An 11,540-nucleotide genomic window follows, 5' to 3' on the forward strand; every position below is an offset into this window, starting at 1 on the left:
AGTCTGAAGTTGGATTTGAACATAGTTGCCTTTCTGTATCTTTGCTCCACGCCATATCCAAACCCCTATTTGACCATCATACTCAGCAGTTTCCAAAATCAATTGCTCCTCCATCTGTAACCAATTTCAGCAAGCTCCAGACTTCTCATATTTTAAATGTTATCTCTAAGCCCAGGCTCAGAGAATCACCTTGTTATTCACTCAGGAAACACATTGTAGAAAAGACAGCCAGGGACTTAGGTGTAAATTTGTTTAGCTGAATCTACATTGTAGCTGGGGAACAGTAACAGGGTAGAGGGACCAAATGCTGCTCACTCTCCTCTCCACCTTTACAGGAATCCAGTTACAGTGAACTTTTTGATCCCTGAGAGAGTTGCAGCCACAGGAGGGCTGAAAACTTTTCTTCTAACACTCTCCTCCCACTCTGCTGTCATAAAGTGGTGATGATCAAGAAACCACTTAGGATTTACCAAGGTGTATTAAAACAAGAGTCCTTTCAGTGTTGGGCTACATTGGCCAGAAGCAACCAGGAAATTTGATATCCTCAATGTAAAAAAGACTCGAATACAGGACTACAATCCCCACAAGCCTTTGCTCCACTTCCCCAAAATGCTTTGTAATCTCATGGGAATTCTGAGGTGGGCCGAGATTGAGGAAGGATTTAAGCTGGTGGCAAAGGTTTTTGGGTGCTCTTTTGGACTTCCATTTTGGAGCAGATGCATCTCTTCTGTGATGTGAGGTTATCTGGCCTAGGCCTCTTGCCTAGGCACGTGTTTTTTCTTATTCTGTATTTTCTTTAATCTTTAACCTTTAATAAACCTCTAAAAATATAATACTCCTTGCAGAGAGAAACTAATTTCTACCTGCCTCAGTCTCTCCATATTCCTAAATTTTAACTGTTACAGATGGCGACCACTAGATTGGATGAGAACTTCTCAAATTTTTTAGCCTAGATAATGATTTTTTAAGCCAAATTTCTCCAAGATGCTCTTTAGAAAACTAACTTGATCAGCTCCTGCCTGCAGCCCTCTCCTGCTCCTGCTTCTGCAGCCTCTCACCTGGTGCCCAAGCTTCTGGCCCTGCTTGTCTTTTTTTTTTTTACCCTCCCAAAGTTGTTGATCAGCTCCTGCCTGCCTGCCACCACCATCCGCTTTGGACAGCCGCTTCTCCTGGCCCCACCCCAGCTGCCTACTCCGTTCGGCCCTGCTTGTCTGCGCTCTGGCTCTGGCCCCAGCCCAGTGGACTTTTTCTCATTCACCTGGCCCACCTGATTCAACCAAGATTGTAATCACCTGATGACCTGACTGCCCAACAAACCCAGATCCTTGGTGGGTAACAAAATGGGGTTGGGGGGGTGTATTGACTCCACATGGGTGGCCTGGGCTCCATGTGGACTGGGGCAGGAGGAGGTATCAGAGCAGGGGAGAGAGAAAAGGGAGAGGAGAAGAAACAGATTTTTCAAACAGACTTTTAAGCAATGGGCTGTTTAAAAGGATACCTTTTGACTGTTCTGGTAATTTCATTGACTTCACCTGCTTGTCAGGGAACAGACTCAGCCCAAAGATTCAACTTTAACTTTGAAGGGGCAGCTGGGTGGCCCAGTGAACTGATGGCCAGGCCTAAAGACATTCGGTCCTGGGTTAAAATCTGGCCTCAGATACTTCCCAGCTATGGGGCCCTGAGCAGACCCCTTAACCCCCATTGCCTAGCCCTTACTACTCTGCCTTCGGACAATAGACATTTAAATGGATAAACACACCTAAGGAACTTTAAAGACTAAAGGCTATATTCTAAGGCATTTCAGACTCCAATGGTTTATAAAAATCTCTGTATTCTATTGCATTTTTTGTTATGGTTTAACTTTGTGATTTTAAGTTCATGTATTACTGGATTCAATATTATTCTGCTTGAACTGAAGGTTGATTGAATTTATTTTGAATGTACTGAGTTTTGAAATTCTGTTGTTTTTCCCCTATAACTGTGTTGAACAAATATTATTGTGAATAAGCCCATATATGAAAAAACAGCTTTTTTCTATTTTGCCGCGGATAGATGGACTTCAGAACTGGTTATAATTGTATTAACAACCTTGGAAAATTTAATGTGCTAAATACCTCAAATGATTTGATTTTAAGGGTTTTTTAAATATGATTTTTGGAATTTTTTTTAACAATCTGGTTATTTTTGCCTGCCCCTACCACGAGGTAAGGCCAATAGTAGCTGAAGTGAAATACATTTTATAGCCCCAACCTTCCCGCATTTCCAAATATGTGAATGGAAGTTGGGCAGTTAATCTCAGAGCATTTGTATCCCTAAAAGCCTCCAAGAAAAAGGAGCATCCCTTTATTTATACTCTTCAGCTTACTACTTTACTTCTACCAGAATGATATATAGATTTCTTGATTATGTTCTTAACCCAAGATGAGTTTTACTTTGTTTTAAAAAATATGTTTAAATACCAAGGTTGAAAGATTTGCTATGATTGTAAAATGTGACAAATATCCATCAATTCATAGGTTTAAAATGCCAGTGGGTTTGTTTGCTATTGTAATTAATTGGGCTATTGAGAATTTTGGGGATTTTGATATTTGTATTTTTAAAAAATGAAAAATTGTTAACCTTGTTCAATTCATTTGCCTTCTACTCACAGTGGAGCATGGCCAGATATTAAGAGGAAATGGATCTCATTTTTGGTGAGAAAGCCTTGCATTTTATATTTTTTTAGCTGACACAGAGTGTCAATGATTATGAGTTATATTTTTGAATTTTTAAAGCTCTTTTATTATTATATTTTTCTTGCATGTGCAATATACTTTTTCAGTTTTTTTATTATTTTTCTCTCCTTTTTATATTTGAAGCACATGTCACCATCATTAAGATTTTCTTTAACTTTTTGACTTTTCAGTGCTACAAGTTTGAAATACATTTGCTAATGCATGCCCCAAAAGGCTTGTGACTATAAAAATGATGCCACTAATTATTTAAATAAGTTATGGGACTTTGCTTAATGATTCTGTCTGATTCGAGGACAAGATATACACACAAGAGCCATTGCACAGAGCCAAAGAAAGGCCAATCCAGGATGGATTGATGCACGCCTAGGCCAATACAAAGGTCTTGAACCTAGTGTGAAGACTCAAGGTTACTGTGTTTAACATGTTGTTAAGACATAGGCTTTCCTTGTGTCCACACTCACTCTGAAGATACTCACAGAGGAGTATCCCCAAACTTGGCTCCTACTTGGCTTCTATGATCTGGTCCCTTTCTTTTCTGCCTCTCATAGTGTGGTACCTTTCTGTAGTCCTGGCTACTGACTGGGTAAATGCATCATTGCTTAGATCATTTTAATTGGGCTCTGATTCAAGGACCTGTTATAGATTTATTTTTCTTTTTACTTGGAATTTTTACACATAAGGCTTTGATAGTCTATATTTTCATCCAGAAATTTTTCTTTTCTTTTGGATTTTTCTGATATCTTTTTAATATATCTTGCCAATTGATTCATATACCTCAGCCATGCATCCCTAAGTGATCCTGGTTTTTTAATCACGCTCTTAATGGGGGGAATATAAAAAAATATCATTATTCAAATTGCAAAGTTTAAATTCCTTTTGAGAAGAATTTTAGGTAAAGAAGATGTTACCTCTCTGAATCCAGAACTGAACTGTTGGAGAAGCCACCATGAAGATGCCTCCAGACCACAAGTTGCACAAAATTGAACTTTGGGTGTGGTTGATTGAACATTTATTTGTATCTGTACTTTCATGCCAAAGGAGACTGCCCCCTAACTGGCTTTTTGTCAATGCATTCAGCAATTATTGGGTTTGTTTGTTTTTTTTTCTCTTATCATCAAATTATTGTAATCTTTAAATTGATTATGTTTTCATGATCCTTTGGGAAAAAAATTAATTTTTTTGCAAACGATCAAACAGGGGAATGTAAAAAATAGACTCGAATACAGGACTACAATCTCCACAAGCCTTTGCTCCACTTCCCCAAAATGCTTTGTAATCTCATGGGAATTCTGAGGTGGGTCGAGATCGAGGAAGGATTTAAGCTGGTGGCAAAGGTTTTTGGGTGCTCTTTTGGACTTCCGTTTTGGAGCAGATGCATCTCTTCTGTGATGTGAGGTTATCTGGCCTAGGCACGTGTTTTTTCTTATTCTGTATTTTCTTTAATCTTTAACCTTTAATAAACCTCTAAAAAAATATAATACTCCTTGCAGAGAGAAACTAATTTCTACCTGCCTCAGTCTCCCCATATTCCTAAATTTTAATCTTTACATCAAAAAGCTCAATTGATGAACTGAAATATCCTTGGGGGATTTAGAGGGTACATGCTCCCTGGACTGACCCCTTAAAGAAATTTACCCTCACTGTAGGAACATAAATCTATAGCTGGAAGAGACCTCAAAGATCTAGTCCAACTCCCTCATTTTAAAAATGGGTAAATTAAGGTCCAGTGAGGTGAAGGGGGACTTGCTCAAGGTTATGCAAGTAGCAAATGGAAGAGCCAGGATTTGGACTCAAGTGCTTTGATTCAAAATTCAGTGCTTTTTCTGTTGCTGTCCACTCCTCCTTCACCTCCTCCTCTTCCTTCTTCTCCTCCTCCTCTGCATTTTCTTAGAGGACTTTGGTTTTCTCCTTTGTATCATATTTACTTATGGATACATGCATACCATTTCTTTTATTACTCCCCTCCCCTCTATTAGTTCTAAAGTCTCCATTAGACTTTAAGCTCCTTAAAGTGCAGCCATTGCTTCTTCTTTGAACCTATGTTATTCCTCCATAATAATCTACTCAGATTTCTTTTTGGTTTGTTTATTCTTACATAAAAGAAATGTTATACATAGAAGAATCACAGAATTGCAGAATCACATCAAGAGCAAACAGACTTAAGAGCATTAACAGGAATCAGTCACATAATTATTGTTATAATACATTTGGAGGCTAATATTTAAGAACCATTAGAACATATTTTTATAAGACTACCGATCAAGTATTATATATTTCACCTTAGCTATTTGCTGTCCAAACAATCTTGGCAATAATTTGCTGACGAAATGGGCCACTTTTTGTTGGTGGTCTTAGTTTGATGCAAGTTTTCCTTACCATGAACCACTATGGATTTGTGCAAAGTATAGCTGTCATAATTTCAGGTCTTCAGAGACTCTCAGACCTTTAGGAATTCACAAGGTTGTTACCAGTTTTGGACATGTGAACCATGGGATGCTTGTTGGATCAACATCAGTAGAGAACAAATATAAAAAAGAAAAGAAAGGCCACACAGAGGTCAAGTGGGAGTCAGGGCAATTCACTTTCTCCCACCCAATTCTGGGGACCCAGCTGGAACCATCCAAATTATTCACACCTGGCAAGGTAGAAAACTCTTCTGACAAGTTGATTCTACTGTGCTTTTATGGCTCAGTAGAAAAATAGGATGTTCTTTAACCAATCAACATTCATTAAATCCTCACTATATGCTAGGCACTGTGTTAAGTGCTAAAGATACAAAAAACAAAAGTCTTTGCAAGAGAACACAATTATAAATAAGATAAATGCAGAGTTGAAGGAAGGTAGCAACTATCTATAGCACTATCTACAGTGCAAGCTCCTCATTGATGAATCATAAATGGCCAGAAGCAGGTCCCCAAAGTTCCCATATGGTTAAATGGAATCAGGCAGAAAAAAATCTGACCATACTCTCTACAATCCATTTTACTGCTATGTAATGAAGGACAGAATCAAAAACCCTTAGAGTTATAAAAGGCTATCTAGAACAATCTATACCCTGAATGAGATTTCCAAATAATCTTTAGCCAACATGTGGTGACCCAATCTTTGCTTAAAGTCCTCCAAGGAGAAGGAACCCTCGGAGAATTTGGAATGAGTAAATAAGGGTAGGCAACTAGCAAAGAAGGAAAGCTTTGAGGAGTGCTGGTGGCCTTTCTTCCCTCAAAATGAATTTTTTTCCTCTATACAGATGGAAAGGATATCTATACCTCTCTGGATCAATATTGGGGATGAGAGTGATTGGAGTCAGGGCTGAGCTGCTGATTCCCTGATTGCCAGGGGGGGAAAGTGGAGAAGAAGTCACAATAGGAATGGGATGTCCCAGGGTGTCCCAGAGACACAAAGTTCTCTTCCACATTCTCCTTTTAAGTTTCTTAGATTTCATGTGGGAGGTATACATGTGGCAAGCAGTGGTTGGGAAAGGAAGAGACAGAGAGACCAGTATAGTATGATGGAAAATCACTGAAATGAAGTGAGGTGACCTAGATTGAAATCCCAATTCTGTCAGTCTTACCATCTATATGACCTTGAGTAAGTCACTTAACTGGTTTGGTATTCTTACTGTAAAATGTGGAATTAAAATTAGATGACCTGTAAAGTCCCCATCAGTTCTAAATTTATGATTTCTACCTGTGGATTCTCTCCACATGAGCAGAGCAGAATTGGGAAGCAAAACAACCCCTAGCAAGGGCTGCTTCATTTTTGCCTTTTATTCTCAGTACTAAGCACAGTATATCTGCTGAATTAGATTAAATGTTAAGGGGAGAAGAGAGATAGAAGATGTCAATTGGTCAATAAATATTCATCAGGCAGCTACTATGTGCCAGGCACTGTGCTAAGGGCTGGGAATACAAAGAAAGGTAAGAGACAATCTCTGTTCTCAAGGAGTTTTTTGTCTAATGGGGAGAAAAATGCAAATGACTATGTATAAACAAGATATATACAGGATAAATGAGAAATAATCAAGACAGGGAAGGCACTAAAATTAAGGGGAAAGACTTCCTGTAGAAAGTACAATTTTAAGAGGGACTTGAAGGTAGTCATGAGGTGGAGATAGGGAGGGAGAATATTCCAGGTATGGAGCACAGCTAATGAAAATACCCAGAGGCAGAAAATAGAATGTTGTTTCCGGACCATTAAGGAGGCTGGTGTTAGAAGAGCTTTCTAGTAGGTCTTCAGAGGGGAAGGAGAAAAAATTGAGCTACAGCTTTCTGCAACTTAAGCAGATCTTCTGTGGAATTACTTCATTGGGGGCACAGAGAGTGCTTTCCTTGTGGTCACTTAAATAGTTCATGTTCTTGAAGATAAAGAATATATAGATATTCACAGGTGGAGGAGAAGAGTATGAAGAGAGATAGGGTCAGTCCCATTCAGATACCAGGGGAGAAGACTGCACAATCACTGGCACAGGAGAATCTTCTACCAGACAGGCTGAAGAACTGGATCTAGAAATTCTGAGGAGTCAAGTACCACAAGGTAGGACTAAGATGAGGTATCAGGAGGTTCTCCTTTTTGGACTCCCAGATCATAAACTGACAGTAGAAATACTTTACAGTCATATACTTGACTTCTAGAAGTCAAAATCATTGAGGAAATGAGGAAGGCGGTAAGTGGAATTGCTCTACCTGATCTTGAGCGCATCCATGGTGAATTAACTTCAGAATGATGTTAGGTATTATTTGACCAGACTGAACTGCCTATTGGGTAGATGGCAAAGAGATTGATGGTCAGTCCAAAGATGGTCCTTCAGTTATTCTATCAGGAGCCAGTTATACAGAATGCAAAGATGTCACATCTTGCATTTGGTTGCTATAGTTAAACTGAAATTTGCAAGACTTGAAACAGAAGGTCGGCCTGGGTGGCTTGTGGCCCTCTGGTGGTGGCTGGGCCGGCAGAGCCTTCTTCTCCAAACCTAGATCGTTCCTCTGTCCGCTAGAGACACATCCTGGACCAAACTGGAAATCGGGCCCCGCCATGAGCATAGCCTCGTGGGATATCCCTTTTGCCTAAAGCCGGCGGGCTCCGCACTTGGCCCTGTGTCTACAGGGGGCCTGGGAGCCTCTAAAAGGGTCGTGCAGCCCGAACAAGCCTCGCGGAGGGGAGGGCAGATGCCTGGGACCGCTAAGGCTTGGCAGGGGCCGGACCTGGGGGGAGCCGGGGGATCCCCCCATTTCTCCGTCAGGAAAGATCCCCGTTAAGGTGGCGGCTGCGGCCCAGGCCACCACAGGGGCCACCAGAGGCCAGGTGGCGCCAGGCAGATGCGGGAAGCAGTGCAAGCCTCGGTGCTCAGCTTGGCCAGCTGGGGCAGCAGCATGGTCCCGGAGCCCTTCTCAGAGACACGCCGTTAGGGAGAGCCAGAGCCGACCACAGGCGTTGAGGTGGGCCCCCAGGGAACGCCGGCAGGCGCTGGGCCCCAGCAGCGGCCGCTCCTGCACCTGGGCCTCCCGCGTGGTCGTCCCGCTCCACTGAGCAGCCCCGCGCCGAGGGCGGAAGACAGACCTGGGCCGGAGGGAGAGTCTCCGCCACCCGCAGACTGAGAAGGCTGCAGTGCCCTCGGCTTTCTCCGAGGCGAAGTGAGAGCAGCACCGGACAGCTCCCGACTCTGGGAACACTGCGGGGGTGGGGAAAAACGAGGCCGGCTCTTCACGTGACCCCCTTAAAGCAGCCGCTGATATCTGCTTCAGTCACCGTCTTGCCCGTTATCTCAGTATGACCCTCGGCAGATTCCTTCTTCCAGGGGGCTGGGCTAGGTCGTCATGGAGATAAGGTACGCGCGAGCGCACTAGGAGGGTTGATTCTGGGAATGGGGATGGGTGTGTGAGAAGTTGGAGGAGGGGCCAGGTTTCCTCTCTGGGTCACCCATCTTTGACTAGGGGGATAAGTACCAGTTTATCTAGTTTCAGGATGGCAGCAACCAGGGAGCACAAGAGCAGCTGGGCCTGGAGTCTGTGTTCGAATCCAGACTAAGGCAAAAGCCTTAGTTTCTTCATTTGTACTACTTCCTAGGATTGTTGTGAGGAAATAAAGTACATATAAAATGCTAACTAGTATCCATTTTTTCAACATTTTCTTCAACATTTCAAATATTTAATCACAAAATCAAGAATTTGATTGTAGGTGTATTTTACAGTCAAGTATGAGTTTCTTGTAAGCACAAATCCAGAAAAAAATGCAAAATGCAAATATAACAAGATCTCAAATACAGAAACATTCTAACTGTCAAAAAATAAGAGTAAGATTTTAACATGGTCCAATATAACACAAGCATAGCAGTTCTTGAAGTCCCCCATCTCTAAGCCATAGAGGGATTTTAATATGCTTTTTCCTAGGGTGTGCCCACACAGGGGAAGCCACCTCACATCTGAATGTGCCAGGCACATAATGCTTATAAATGATCATTAAATTGAATTGAATTATTTAGGACCCAATGAATTAGAAAAGAACCTAGAGAATATCTCTGTCCTACCCTAAGTTAGTATTTACAAGGGAGTGGAGATCAAAGGAATGGGACTGAATTGAATTCCCGAAGCAACTACTTTATAAGTCCCTGGGCTCTGCCTATAGGGACCACACTCTGGCTACAGACTAGAATAATAGGTGATCCCTGCCCTCAGAGAGCTTACAGTTTAATGCTGTTGTTTAGCCGTTTGTTTATGTTTGTTTCCCCCTGACTAGATGGACTGTAACTATCTATTTCTTGGCAAGGAAATCGAAATGATTTGCCATTTCTTTCTCTAGCATATCCTTTTGTCAGGCAATTAGAAGTTAAACGAGTTGTTCAGGTTCACACAGCTAGGAAGTATATGAGACTGGATTTGAATTCAGGTCTTCTTGAATCCAGGCCTAGCATGTTTTCACTGAGCCTCAGTGTCTTTATTTATAAAGGAAGGGACCTTTATAGTTCCTTCCAGCTCTAAGTCTGTGATTCTCAGATCCTTCAGATATGTTCAGATAGGGATAGGAGACAGAATATGATGGAAGCTGTGAAAGAATTATATGCAAAGGGCTCCGGGAATTCAGAGCAAGGAGGGTTCACTTCTTGTTGGGGTAGGGAGGATCAGAAGTAGCTTATATCATTTTAAAACATTGTGACTGCAAGTGCTATCAATATATGATTTGGTATTGTTCACTATAAAACATATGTGAATAATATATTTAGACATAACTATCTTTATAATTGACTTTCCCTCATTAGAATTTTTGTGCATTAAAAGTTTATTATGACTTCCAATTAAGATGGCAAAATGAAAGATCATGGAGGAGTTAGCACTTCCACATGAATTCCAGTAAAATATAAAAATGGCACTAGATGAAATCATGATAAAGAAATCCAAAGAGAAACTGCAGCAAACACAAAGACCACTAGAAGTGGTATAATTTCTTCACCTGTAAAGTCAGAACAAGTACAGGTAAACAAGCTGGAGATTTGTCAGACAGGAGATGCTCCAGGAGCACCAGAAGCCTTTAGCACTTTGTACACAAGGGACACAAAACTAGAAATGAGTGGACCAGTGAAGCCCCAAGGAGCCCAGAAATCTATAATGCCCTGACCACAGTTGCAGGGATGCAAGAAATTCTTTGGTTATCATGCCACATGTAGGCCAGAAATAATGAGTACCCTGACTTGCTTGAGATGCTCTAGGGGGTCTTAAAGACTGCAGAATCCATACCCCACACCCCCATATTGGAGGATGATAGGAAGCCAAAAGTGATTTGACAGGGAATGGGGGAAGTATTCCAAAATCTACAGCACTCTGCTTTGATTGTGAACATGGGGCTGGTAACCAGCAGCACTCTGTCTCAGATACCTCTTGGGGGTAAGTAAGGCTATAGCAATACAACTTGACATGATCCAGAAGACTCTGAACACTAACCCTACATGATCTAGGAGAGGCTGAAATCTGCCCAGCTGACACATAGAGGAGCTGTCATCTCTATTATATATTCCAGGTTGTTTACACTAGAGGCTTTGCAAAATTTCCCTTTGGGTGAAATCTGAGACTTTTCTCCTGGTTGAGCTGGGTTATCACACTCTGAATGATAAAGCCTATTTACTCTGTGTTTTGTCTAGTATGTATTCTTCACTCTGCACTTTCTCTGACTTCTTTTTTTTCTGTCTGGATGAATGAGTTTATTCACTATTTGCTATGTGTGTTCATTGTGGAACTGACATTTAGTGGATAAGGAATCAAACCTTGGATAAATGGCTTGAGTTACTCCTTACCCATTAATTAATGGAGTGCAGCTTGAACCTAACAAGGTAATAGGTAAATGTAATTCTAGCCCAGAACCCTCTCCTTCTGAGGAGAGCAAAGTGTCTAATTTCTGACTCTAACCTCCTGCTTTCCCTCCTGACAGGAACCAGAGACTCCCCTGGAGAAGGATGAGAGAAGAAGAATCTAGGGATATCTGTGCTTTCCTTTCTGTGAGTCACATCTAGATGGACAATGTAACCTACATGAACACCAATAGTACACAGGACATACCTTATATTTATAAGAAACACTCTTTTAATATAAATATTCACAGAGATTTAAAATGAGGAACTGGAGCAGAATTTATTATGTTTTCAGAGAGCTCAAAAAAGCAGAGAAAGAAATAATGATTTCAGACAAACATCAGAAAAAGTAGGCATGGTTAAATGATAAAATGAAACCACATTATGCGTAAAGGCAATAGACAATGAAATAATATGAATGCTTAATATATATCCAAAAATGGTTTAGCATCTAAGTATTTAAAGGAAAG

At 41.1% G+C, this 11,540-nt stretch overlaps 1 long non-coding RNA gene across 1 annotated transcript; it reads left to right on the plus strand.

Moving 5' to 3' along the window:
- Window positions 1-4,701: 4,701 nt before the first annotated feature.
- On the plus strand, window positions 4,702-11,334 carry LOC130456346 (uncharacterized). Its single transcript, XR_008915059.1, has 2 exons — window positions 4,702-8,559; window positions 11,151-11,334. It is a non-coding gene; the product is annotated as an uncharacterized LOC130456346 (long non-coding RNA).
- The last annotated feature ends 206 nt before the right edge of the window (window positions 11,335-11,540 follow it).

Source organism: Monodelphis domestica, chromosome 1, assembly GCF_027887165.1.
Source record: "Monodelphis domestica isolate mMonDom1 chromosome 1, mMonDom1.pri, whole genome shotgun sequence".
NCBI lineage: Eukaryota > Metazoa > Chordata > Mammalia > Didelphimorphia > Didelphidae > Monodelphis > Monodelphis domestica.